Here is a 12,422-nt window from a genome sequence, read left to right on the forward strand (position 1 = left end):
AGACTTGGATTACCATGATATTGAATGGTTTGCCTTGGAAATGAACTGAGACTATTCTGTCATTTTTGAGATTGCATCCAAGTACTGCAAAGGACCCTCTCAGTTGAAGAGGAGACAGGAGCTCATAACTGAGTCATTCATACTGAGGTCTAGTTGGAGGAGGTAATGAGAGAGACTCCAGAAATAGATGGGCTTGGTCTGAATGAGGGGCTTCTCTGGTGGCTCAGACAGTAAAGAATCTGCCTGCAATGCGGGAGACCCAGGTTGGATCCCTGGGTCAGGAAGATCCCCTGGAGAAGGGAAGAACAACCCACTCCAGTATTCTTGCCTGGAAAATCCCATGGACAGAGGAGCCTGGTAGGCTACAGTCCATGGGGTCACAAAGAGTCAGACACGACTGAGCAGCTTCACTTTAAATGCTTATTCTTTTCCAGACAGGAATCTTACCTTTCCTTCCCTGAGTAACCTGAGCGAGTCCATGGTTTTGGAGTTACACCCCATCACAAGTTCTATTAGGGGCGAGTCATCAGGCATGCACAAAGAGAAAGTCAGAGTTCTTAATGAGAATGTGTTTCTTAGAACACAGGAAAGTTTAATTTATTTATATTTGGTACTTAGTACAAGCTTGCTTGTAAAAAATCCTGAGTTTTACAAATGTTAACTCATTTACTTCTCATAACAACCCTAGAAGATAGGTTCTAGTATTAAGCTCATTTTACAAATGGGAGAGTTAAAGCCCAGAGAAGCTAAGCAACTTGTCCAAGGTCACATAGCTTTGTGAACTCAAGCAGTCTGATGCCAGTCTGCATGATTAAATCAACTGAGTCCACATTTCTGTTTTGCTTTGCTTGTGGTATTGTGCCGTCTATGCTTCATGTTTGTTTTCCAGAATGGACTGTGAATTTTGAAGGAAGGGATCACATTTAATTTAATTTTTTTTTCCCCCACACTGTGCAACATGCAGGATCGAAGTTCACTGACCAAAGATTGAACCCTCACAGTAGAAGGATGCAGTCTTAACCGCTGGACTGCCTTAATTTTTTAATATCCCTTAATTTTTTTAAATTTAATTTGTTTTAGGGATGACATTTTACTGTGTATAAGTATCTGACACACAGGAGGAGCTGAAAAATGTCTACTATTAGTGGCATGATTTTGGGAATCAGTCATTTTGTATTTGAATCATTTTCTATTAGTTAGTCTGGTTCCACCACTAGAGTGAGTTTCTGGGGGTGGGACTGTGAGTTATTTCTTTCTATATCCCCATGATCTAACACAGTAGAGAGGGGACCCTCTCTCATTTGTTCATCAATCCATTCAACAAGAATTGATTAAGAATAAGCATCATACTTAGTGCTAGGAATGAACAAAGTAGAAGAAATTTTTGTCTCCATGGCTTAATTCCACTTGATCTTAGCCAAAAGGCTGAGAAGCGATCCGTGGCTTAATTCCAACCTCGCAAGAACAGATATTAAAAAAATGATGCCGACATTCCTTAACTTTGACACGTTTGTGCATTTTGCCAAAAATAATCCTAGATTATCTGTCGTGGCAACTTACAGTTCCTTCCTTTCCACACTATGTGATGAAGTCAAGTCCCCAGCGGTTGTTTACTTCCTCTTTTATGGACCAGCAGCACTGGTGGCCCACTGTTAGTCAGATCTAATGTTTAAAGGTAAGAGCAAGCCCTTTTGGTGTAGGGCTGACGGAAGAATGATTGGGTTCCCACAAGGCGAGGGGGAACCGCGTCATCCCCTTTTGTTATATGAAAAGCTTCAAGCCTTATTAAGTGATGACAGAGAGTGCACTTGGCTTCTGGTATTTCTTTGAAGGCTTGCCTGTGGCTTGCTGCCTGGAAGCAGGAATGATTCCACAAATGGTCTGGGAGCCACCCTCCAGACCGCCCTTCGCACCAGGTCCAGGTGTGTAAACAGAGCAGACGGGCCCTCCCCCCGGGAGAGGGAATTCCGAGGGTGGACAGCTGGAAAGAGCGGCGTTCGGGATCGCTTTTCCTCCCGCAGTATCTCAGACATTCCCTCGACCACTTTGCCAGTTCTCTGAGGCTGCTAATGGCATCAAGATCCTCCTAATGGAGAAGGAACAGGCTTTTTCCAGAACCCACCGGGAGTGGGTGGCCAAGGCGGGGGCGGGGATCAGGTTCCTTTCATGCCAGTCCTGGGCACGGTCCATGACTGGCCGCAGCTGAGCCCATCCTCCCCGTGCCCGCATCCTGGCAGCAGGAGGTTCAGATCCCATGAAAACTTCCTGCCGGGATCTCTACCCTGGGCCTTCTAGGTGACCGCAGTACCATCAAAAGCGGTGTTTCATAGATTCTGTTTGTAATTAGCTCCAACTTGTGTTTTTTTAAATTTTTGATATATATTTCATGAAAAATTTGGAAACACAAAAATGTAAAAAGAAGTCAAAATGAAAATCAGCAATAGGCTCTACCTCCAAACACAGTAATTGCTAACATTTTGGTGAATTTTCTTCTCTTGTGATTTCTTATTAACACTGTTGGAGAAGGAAATGGCAACCCACTCCAGTATATCTCGCCTGGAGTCAGACACGACTTAGCAACTACACACACGCAATCACATTGTAATAATAATAACAGCTAACACTTGTTGAGGGCATACTATGTGTCAGGTACTCATCTTTATACGTACTAATTCAGTTAAGTCTCATAACCATCCTATGAGAGAGGTACCACTATTACCCCCATTTCACAGGGAATAAAACCGAGGCACAGAGAGGCTAGTTTCTTGCCCAAGTTTCCTCAAATGTAAGAGGTAGAAGTCAGACAGTTCAGCTGCAGACTCTACATGTACAGCTTGGTATCTGTTGTGAAATGAAGCTTTTCCTTATTTTCTTCAGAAACACAAGCTTTAAGTGGCTGCTTAATATTCCATCATGGTTGCCATACTTCTCTAATTTAAATGATGCAACTGTGAGTTGTGTTTGTGAATGAGGCTTTTTCTATATTTAGGATCACAGAATTTCCCAGATCCAGATGTAAAAGGAATAAGTAAATGACAGTAAGTCTGTGGACACACATTGCCAAATATTTTCCAGGACTGTACCTACTTACACTGCCGTCAGCCTTGTAAGTGCTGGCCTTGGAGGTCTGCACTCAAAAAATGATTTAGTTTGCTAGTCAAAAAACTTATATTATTGCTTTAAATTTTCTCTGGTCCAGTTTCTGACTACTCTTGTAATAATAATGAACTTTCTCTCTCATCCAAATTTTGATTTTGGGAGCCTTCCCTGGCAGTCCAGTGGTTAGGATTCCATGCTTCCACAGCATAAAGTGGGGGCCTGGGTTCGATCCTGGTCTGGGAACTCTGATCCCACTAGCTTCGAGTGGGAAACAAAAAACAAAACAAACGAAAAGAAACAAAAAACAAATTCTGATTTTTGCCTAGATTTATTTGCTCACCTCTAGTCATCCTTACTTAAAACAACAAAATTAAATGCTAACAAAGATTTTTCTGTTTACAAAGCTTCCATCTATTTTAGAAAATAAGGAAAAATCCAAAATCCCACATTTGGGCTTCCCTGGTGGCTCAGATGGTAAAGAATCTGCCTGCCAATGCACGAGACTTGGGTTCAATCCCTGGGGAGGGAAGATCCCCTGGAGAAGGAAATGGCAACCCACTCCAGTATTCTTGCCTGGGAAGTTCCATGAAGGGAGGAACCTGGCAGGCTACAGTCCATGGGGTCACAAGAGTTGGACACAGCTGAGGCGACTAAACAACAATTTTATCATTCATCTTACTTCTTGGCTATCACAGTGATATGAGTTCACTGTAGCCAATTTGAAAGGTACAGAAAAGTGTAAAGGGGCAGAAAGTAACCGAGCAAGGGCAAATGTTTCAGCAGTTCTTGTCATTAAATGTTTTAAAAATCTTTTCATAAACATTCTTTTTTTATGGTTGCATGAGAATCGACCTCTAAGATACTCTTGATTTCTTCCTTACTTTTTGGTCTCAGGCCTGGAGCTATGATCTTGGTGCATGTTTGTTACAAAGAATGGGAGGAGTAATTAGAACAGGATGGGGGCTGGGGGGCCAGAATGAGACAGGCTTTCACCACCCACGTTCTTTCACTCTGATGGATCTGTTGGACAAGGCCTTGGGGCCAGCCTCAGGATGACCCTTCGAGCCCATCACTGACACAGTGATGTCACTTACTGCAGGCACACCATAGAAGCTCGATTAATATCTGCTGGAGGAGTGAATTACTGAGCGTATTCTATGTAGGTATGCCTCATATTAACATGTCATCTCCCCGTAACTCTATAGCTTTAATCATTGCATCTCGGCATTCCTTTCGTTTAAAAAAAAAAAAGAAAAAAGGTTTGCCTCTGGGATCCCAGGTCCTGGCCTTATTAGGACCCTTGAGGAGTGGCCAAATAGAGGTCTTTCAGCCCAAGGCAAATAATTGAGATCAAAGCTCCCTGGATCTCTCCTGGGAGGTCCTTGGCCCTCTAGTCCAAATGACTGGAGCGCCCCTTTTCCCTTGGTGACCTGCAAGCATGCCACCTCTGATGCATGGGGAAGGGGGAATAGGAGGCAGCTAAGGTGTGGGAAGGGTGAGGGGGTGCTCTACTTGGGGGAGGTGGGGTGAGGGCCAGCATTGACCAAGCTGGCTCAAAGGGCCGAGGAGACCCCAGCTGAGACTTCTTCCTAGAAGGAGCCCTTGCTCTCATCATGGTTTCCCTTGCTCTCTTGAGGCCATCAGAGGTGACAGCTAAGCTCACTTCTGCCCTCGAAGGACCCTGGGACTCACTCAGATGAGCTGTTATTAGACGTCCCTTTGCTTCTGTTTTTATGAAACCAGTACGTTGTAAAGCTCTATGGTTCGAGTGTTTTGAGATCGTCAGATGACACTGGGAGAAATACTGCTTTTGCCGAGATATTTTAAATATATGTAGGAAAAATAAATTCGCAGAGTATCAGTCATGGAGCATGACGTTGCCCCTGAAGAGCCAACTTAAGTGCGTTCACAGGAAGGGCAGACATCCACACAAGCGTACCTTATTTCAAAAGTTAAAGTGAGACATCTCAGGACTATGACCCTTCCAGCCTATTCTGTGACCAGTCAGGGATGTGAATGTGGATAAAATTCCAAAGTGTATCGTGGGAAGAATCAGTCAACTGTTGTCCAAGCGGTGTGGCCCAAAACGTAATTACGGAAACCTACGTTTGCTTTTTAAAGTTTAGCATGAATTTAGTAGGAGTTGCCGAATCATGTTATGATGTTGTACTTTAGACCTCGAATGTAAAAGCCATCACAGTTTTGTTTGGTTGTTTCTCTTTTTAACTTGCAAAATGATGGGTTCGACTGGGGTATTTACTAAACGTTCACCTGATAATTCTAATATGTGCCAGGGTCCGGATCTTTGGCTAAGGTGATCTTAAAAGTCCTTCTTTGACACCAAAATGCTGCGATTTCTACAATTTTAAGTCATAATAAATAAGAGAATCAGATTCACCTAGCAGATAATTCTGCTTGAAAACATCTTCCTAAATTCAGAGGTCTCAGAAATCCTAAAATGAAACTTACTTAATAAGTGGTCCAACCCTCATGAAATATTTTGGGCGGAGCTTATGAATTTGGCAAGTTTATGTTTGTTCCAGATTCCAATATTCCTAAATGAGTTTTAAGTCAATATCAGAAAAAAGAAAAAAGTATTTTTTGTCTTTGAGAGTCAGAATGTGGTCAAAGTGTTTGATTTCCAAGTGGAAATCAGAAGGCTCAAGTGAAACTGTTTATGGATAAGAAGAGAGGAGAAATGAAGATATTGAATCTTTGCCCTTAGCTCTAGATGACAACACCGTGTGTGTGTGTGTGTGTGTGTGTGTGTGTGTGTGTGAGAGAGAGAGAGAGAGAGAGAGAGAGAGAGATCCGGGAGGAGCAGCTGGTGTCGGGGACAATGTCACAGAAACTATAGGGACAGATGGTGGCAAACTACAACCATAGGGCCAGCATGCTACTGGTTTCAAACTAGGAACCCTTTTCATTGAAGACTATGTCCCCAGAACCACTCAGTTTTAAAATGTAGTTCAACTGGAGATGGTTTTTATTTTCTTGCTATGAAGCCTGGGGTCCTACATTCAGGACTCAAATGACCATATTCCGTGTCTACCGGAGAAGAGTGTCTGTTGCAAAGACATGTGACATCGAAGCCTCTCCACGAATAAGTCGGGAAACAGAACCATCGAAGTCTGGTATTTAGATTAGAAATACAAGTGAAGAAGGAAGGTTACCATCAGAAATGTGCATTTCTAAAGATATTCATTTGAAAGTTTTGAAAAAAAGTAAAGCTCAGGCCCTGGGGCTTCTGGGTGTATGCACAAAATACAATAATTAAATTAAGTCCAGCAGTTAAAATTCCTCATAAAAAGAAAAAGCTGGAGCGCTTCCCAATGGGGAATGCTTGACTTAAAAGGAAGGTTTTACTCTGTGGCCTGAAGGTCAACAAACTTCGACTCTGTGGGAATGTATAAAATTTCTTACAGGGGTTCTCCTGTCTTTGTTTTGTTGAAAGAAAATAAAAGAGCAAAAAGGGACAAGTTTTGAAAATTCAAAAAATGAAGGTGCAGTCCTAAAATCATCACGATTTTTATAAACGCAGCACTGGAGGCTATGAAAACACGCTCTTTTCTGAGTACTAATGCAACACATATGCTCTCTGAGAAGGAAGGAAAAAGGCCAATGGCGCCTTTGGAGCAAACTGTTTTCAAATGTGCTCATTTTCAGAAGCAGTGCATGCAAATTCATGACCCATTTATTTGCTACTCATTTCGAAAATATTCGCCTGAAATAGTCTCATAAATATATGTCACAATTTAAAATTCCTTAGATGATGCAAAGACGGACTGATTTTCACAAAGCTCTTTACAAAGCCAAGTTGTGAAAAAGAAAATGATTTGGGGGGATTCCACCCTCAGTCATCCAAAGTGGAATGTTTATCATAATTTGAAAATAACCTGTTTTTTTTATGAATAATCATTTACTGTTACCTTTCTGTCAATGTCCTCCCCCGAAGAAGTAAAGCTAAGAACGGGATAGAAAGCAGATTTTTATCTCTTTAAGCTCTGTTACTCGTCTGCAGCCTTCTGGGCTCCCACGTGAGTTGCAGGCTGCACACTCATGATGTCTCCTGAAACATAAAGAACTAGTAACCAGTTTGCCAGATCCGCAGCTTCTTGATCGCTTAACGGGAATCTGAATGTTGGCCCTGCTTTAAGACAGCACGATCAAAATGCCGGACATGAGAAATAGCAGCTTTGGCAGCAGTGTTTAATTTACTGAGTAATTAGCAGCCTCACTGACATTTCTCCATGGATTTCCAAAGTACAGTATTAGCTCTCCTCTGCACTCCGGCTCTCTGCAGTGAAATGGGCCAATAAACTCCCCTTGCCAAGTTCACAGTAAATGAAGGCCCACGGAGGGTCCTGGGGGGAGTTCACAGCTTAAGGACACTAGACTTATTACTTCCCAAATACAGACACATCATAGGAAAAATTAATTTTTACCCACTTTTGTTTTCTTCCCTACGTTTGTTGATTACTTTTTGGTTTGAGAATTTGCTAGAAGAAGGAAGGTCAAAAATTATAAGGAAAAGGGAAATAGAAGGAGAACAGTGGATGGAGGGGCTGGATGGAATGAGAGGTGATGCACAGAAGGGTGGGGGCCACGGGGGGGCTGCAGGAGTTGGGGGCGGCCGAGAGGAGGCCTCATCCGGGAGTCCGGGTCCAGCTCCTTCAGCCCTCTCCTGGAACCCCTTTCCTTATACCAGCCACGACACCGTCCAGCCATTGGCCCCGCCTCCCAGGGGGCCATCCTGGCAAAACGGGCGCAGGGCTCTTTAGTCTGGGAGGGGCTCGGGGGGCACGAAGCCTCCCTAGAGGAGGCTGCACTGGACGACTGGCCGTTTGAACTCTGAGGACCTCGCACACCCTCGCCAGGGTCAGGCACCATCTCTGAGGGAGGCAGCTGCTGAAAAGGAGGCTTCAGCTATGTTCTCGTTGCTTCGAAAAACTCCTCTGGTGCTTCCTTTGTGGGGAGCGTAATGTGTCAGTCGGGGGGGGTTCACGTCTGTGCAACCGTGTGGTTCAGCAATTTCATCTCCAGACTGTGGTCGACGTCTTGGTTTTGCCAGCTTGAGCAAGTCCACTGGAAGGGCCGATATTTGTACACATCTGGGAGGCGGGATGTCTGATGGAGGAAACTGAGGTCTCGGGGCCTACTTGTAGTGAAAACACCTTCCATGAGCTCCTGTGGGGGGGCCTGGGGGGCTGAGTGATGGGCAGGAGAGGGATCTGGACAGGCGTGGCAGTGTCCTTTGTTCAGCGCCCCCACGCTGTTTCGGGGACGCCCAGCCACCCCCGTATACAAAGTATCACGGCAGAACTCTTGACCCAGTGCAGTGAAGAACCAGGGGAGGGCCAGCACGTTGCCTCTGGGGAGCTGGGCAGACTTCACAGAAGTGCTCTTTAAGCTGCGTCCTTGTAAAATGGTCAGGAGCTTGTTGGATACCACGAGAGACAGGGGTGACGGCTCTTGCACAGCACACAGCCTTTGCACCGCAGTGTCAGGCCCTGAAGCCAGGCAGACCGAGTCCAGCTGCCCAGTGGCCAGGGCCCCCCCGGGGGGCAGGCAGCATGTCGCTGGGCTGGCGTGGGAATGCCCGAGAGGCTCCTGGTGGCCGGCGCTCCCTCGCACCACGCTGGGAAGAGCATCACAGAGCCGCCCTGGAAGCCGCTGCCTGAATTCCAGTCCCTGGAAATTCCACGGAGGAAACGGATGTGTTCTTCTCTGAATTTGGGAGTTTGCATTATTAACACAGTTTTCCCAGAGATTCTAAGCCAGAAGTTCATGCTGGTTTAACAGTTCTTCCTTCCATGGAACCCAAAAGAGCCCATTAAAAAAAAAAAAATTAAGATGCCTAGAGTGGGTAGTCTTCTGAAGGAAGTCTCCACACCACAAAGCTATGTCAGATGGAACGTTCATTTTTCTCTGGACTCTTTTCTGTGTCTGAATCACCAAAGCAACTGGATGCATTGTTTCAAGCCAAAACAAAACCCAAACCAGCTATGTGGCACTGTGTAGACAAAAAACAAAAACAAAAAACAGCTTTCTTTTCACTGGATTCACCTCCTTAGCTCGGTAGCTTTTTTAAGAAATGTATTTATTTTTAATTGAAAGGTAATTGCTTTACAATATTGTGTTGGTTTCTGCCATACATCAGCATTAGCTACATATTTTAATGCCAGGATATAGTCAGTGTTTGGTCTTCTTTGGTGTTCAGTGTATCAACTCTCTTACTGATGTAATGAAGGGGATCTGCGAAGTTCCTTCTAGGGCTTAGACTAACCTCTGGGACCATGTCCCATTTTCTCTACGTCTACATGCTGCACACAGCGTGACAGAGAAATTGATTCTGAGCAACCGAGAAGTCTGATGCAGTTGCAGGACTCCCCCCTGGGGTCAGTAGGTAGGCACAGGTGATCTGAGCGTGGGTGGTTCTTCCTGGTGATGGGAAGCTTTGTCTTTGACTCAGGGTTTGGCGGTGATACTCCAAGAAGTCTGGTCCCCTCTGCTCTTCCTGAACGTCTGTCCTGATTCCCGAACAAGAACTCGTATTGGAGAAAAACACCCTGAGTTGGCCAAATTCGGCCCTAAGACCGAGCGCAGCTTTCCAATTCCCGGTGTCCGGCCAAGGGCAGAATGGGGCCAAGACCCAGTGTGTTTGATCTCTTAGCAAATCTGACAAGCTGTTTACAAACACGCAGAAAGGCTGACTTCATTCCTCAGACCTCAGGCAGGACTCTGGTGTCAGGACTGCAGCCTGGCTGAACTTGTAGGGGCCAAAAGAATTGGGGAGAAGGAGATGAAATAGGTGGGGAAAAAAAAGTGGCTGGTTTTCAAAGCATATGGCGTGTAGTTTTTCAAAGGCTTCAGATTCTTAATTCGCACCTCTCTTGTTACTGTCGCTGCCCTAGCCAGTGGCACTTCTTTTTGTTTTGACATTTGACATTATTTTATGCCTTTACTCCTCTTTTCACTTCACAGAAGGACATTTTAATTTTAAAAGAAAAGTGCGCCCGGAACCAGTCCTGAGGCTTTCAGACTAGCTGTCTGGCATCCAGTCGGGCTCGAGAGGTGTTTGTTGAATGAATAAGGGAATGAATGAAGTGATTCTCTCGAAAAAGTTATGAGGAATCTTTACCTTTAGCAAAGGTTGGGCTATTTTTCTTCCGGAAACTGGAATTATCACTTAAAGTATCCTCTATGGAATCTGATAAGAAAATTTAAAAAGAGGCTTTTCGAGAAAGTCACTAAAAAGCTCTCTGAAATGGAATGTTCCTTTTTCTCTTGACTCTAATATCGTGCTTGAATAAGAGGGCAGTGTCCCCCACCCCCTGCAATGACTGAAAAGCAAGGGGACCCCGATCCGCCACGGGTCCCCCGGTTAGGGATGGGCTCCGCGCTGGGCAGGCTCAGGGCTGCGGGCTTCGGTCAGGGACTCCTGGATCCAGGGATGCGCCTGGCGCTAGCAGGGACCCCAGGGCCTCGTCCCGGCGCCCGGCCGCGGCGCCGACCTGGGAGGAGGACACAGGGGCCCGCGGGTCCCGGGCGGGCGTGAGGGCCCCGCGCAGGTGTCGGGCCTGTGCGCGGGGTGCGGCGGGGGTGCGCGGGGGCCTGGGAGACCCGAGAGAGACGTTATTGTTGCACTGTAACGAGTCTGATTAACATGCTCCTGACACTTTCTCTTAGTTTCTCGGGCTCCTAGCAACAGCGCACAAAGGCGCGGGATTGTCCGGGCTCCGCGGGGACACGGGGCACTCTTTGATCTACCACCACTGCAGCGGGGCTGCGCGACGGGCTCGCCGGCTCGGGGCGGCCCGCGGTCCCGGCCCACTGAGCGCCCCCGCCCCGCCCGCCGGCCCGACGGCGCAGCCCCGGGAGCGGCCACCGCGCGGGCCGGGCCTCGCCGGCCGGGCCCCGCGCCATGCGCCCGGACCTCCGGCTTGGGGAAGCGCGGGCGGCGGCGACGCGGAGTCAGCGCGCGGTGGCCCCGCGCGCGCAGGTCCTTCCGACGGGGCGCGCGGTCCCAAAGATCGGCCGCCCTTCCCGTCGCAAGATGCAAACGATAAAACCTAGCGGGTCACTTAGAGTGGAAGAAAATCAAAATTAAAAAAAAAAAAAAAAGACAGGCGTGAGCAACAAACAAATCCTCTAATATTTTGTAAAACATTAAAAATTGTAAAGAAACATTCTGCAGGCTTCAGCCCGTTTAGCTAAATCTGTGCTCGATCGGAAGGCGCTAACGATGATTTCGGTATCCTCCTACAAATTACTTTCTTTTCGTCGCTGGCAGTTCTTATAGATTCGTAAGGAAATATGCTGCCAAATAGTTGCTGGAATTTAAACCAACTAACCACCACCATTCATCACAGAGCAGTAAAAAGCAGCCCGTACCCACCGCGCCGCTTTCAGGTACTAAGGTCTTTGCAAGTCCTTTATTTTCCATTTTGTTCATTCTCTTAACCCCTCACCCCATCCCGATTTAAAATAAAGTGCGGAAAGAAGGACTAAGGTTTTAACATTTCAATGCTGAAGTCTGCTGATTACTTTCCCCCGAAGTTGCAACATGGAAACCTCGCGGGGGTGGGTCTTGCGCCGGGAGGACAGTGTCCCCCAGCCTGGGGCTCAGGCTTTGCGGTTACAGAAGGTTCGGTGACCGTCCGCAGCATTAGCAGGCACAAGATCCTGCTGTTACTCTCAGGGCCCCTTTTGTACCATCAACTGCCTTCCAAGTACCAGAAGTAAAAATCAAAATCAAAACGGAAGACACTTAGCTTTCCAAGATAAAAAAGCAGAATGCCCTTCAAAAGAAAAAACGTGTATTAACTGCTCTCAAGACATCACTAGAAAATTCATCTTTCCTGTTGAAGATCATTTTCCTGACGTCCCAAAGAATTACTAGGGGCTGAGGTGTCATGATAACAACAAGCATGTTTTAGGAGAGAAAAAGAAAACCCTACATGGTTTGTTCCATTTACTCAGCAAAATATGCCAGGCAAGGAGTTACTTTGAAATTCAAACTGGAGGCGGCAAGTCTTCGTTCTAGAGGACACTTTTCCCAGTCAGTCCCTGAAGGAGATGATATCCAGGCGGTTGGGGATTCAATACTTGTAAATCTGATGTCCAGGAACTTCCCAACTTGTACTCAGGACAGTACCTGACTCTGCTGGAGTCCCCCTCACCGTTTCAATAAAACATGATTATACTGATATAATCCTCTATACATTAAAATGAGGTTGTCACAGATTGTCATTAAGACCTCAGTAAAACAATGAAGACATTATTGGGCACCCCCCCTCAGGCAAGGTATTAGGGGATAAAAC

General features: G+C 46.2%; 1 protein-coding gene across 1 annotated transcript in view; it reads right to left on the reverse strand.

Annotated features, from left to right (window-relative positions):
- Positions 1-3,664: 3,664 nt before the first annotated feature.
- The window catches only part of CLYBL (citramalyl-CoA lyase), a 229,418-nt gene continuing 220,660 nt past the window's right edge, over positions 3,665-12,422 (reverse strand). The window contains exon 9 of the mRNA XM_043478367.1: positions 3,665-7,168. The gene's annotated coding sequence lies outside the window, so the exon portion shown is untranslated. The remainder of the gene's footprint in view (positions 7,169-12,422) is intronic.

Source organism: Cervus canadensis, chromosome 9, assembly GCF_019320065.1.
Source record: "Cervus canadensis isolate Bull #8, Minnesota chromosome 9, ASM1932006v1, whole genome shotgun sequence".
Taxonomy (NCBI): Eukaryota; Metazoa; Chordata; class Mammalia; order Artiodactyla; family Cervidae; genus Cervus; species Cervus canadensis.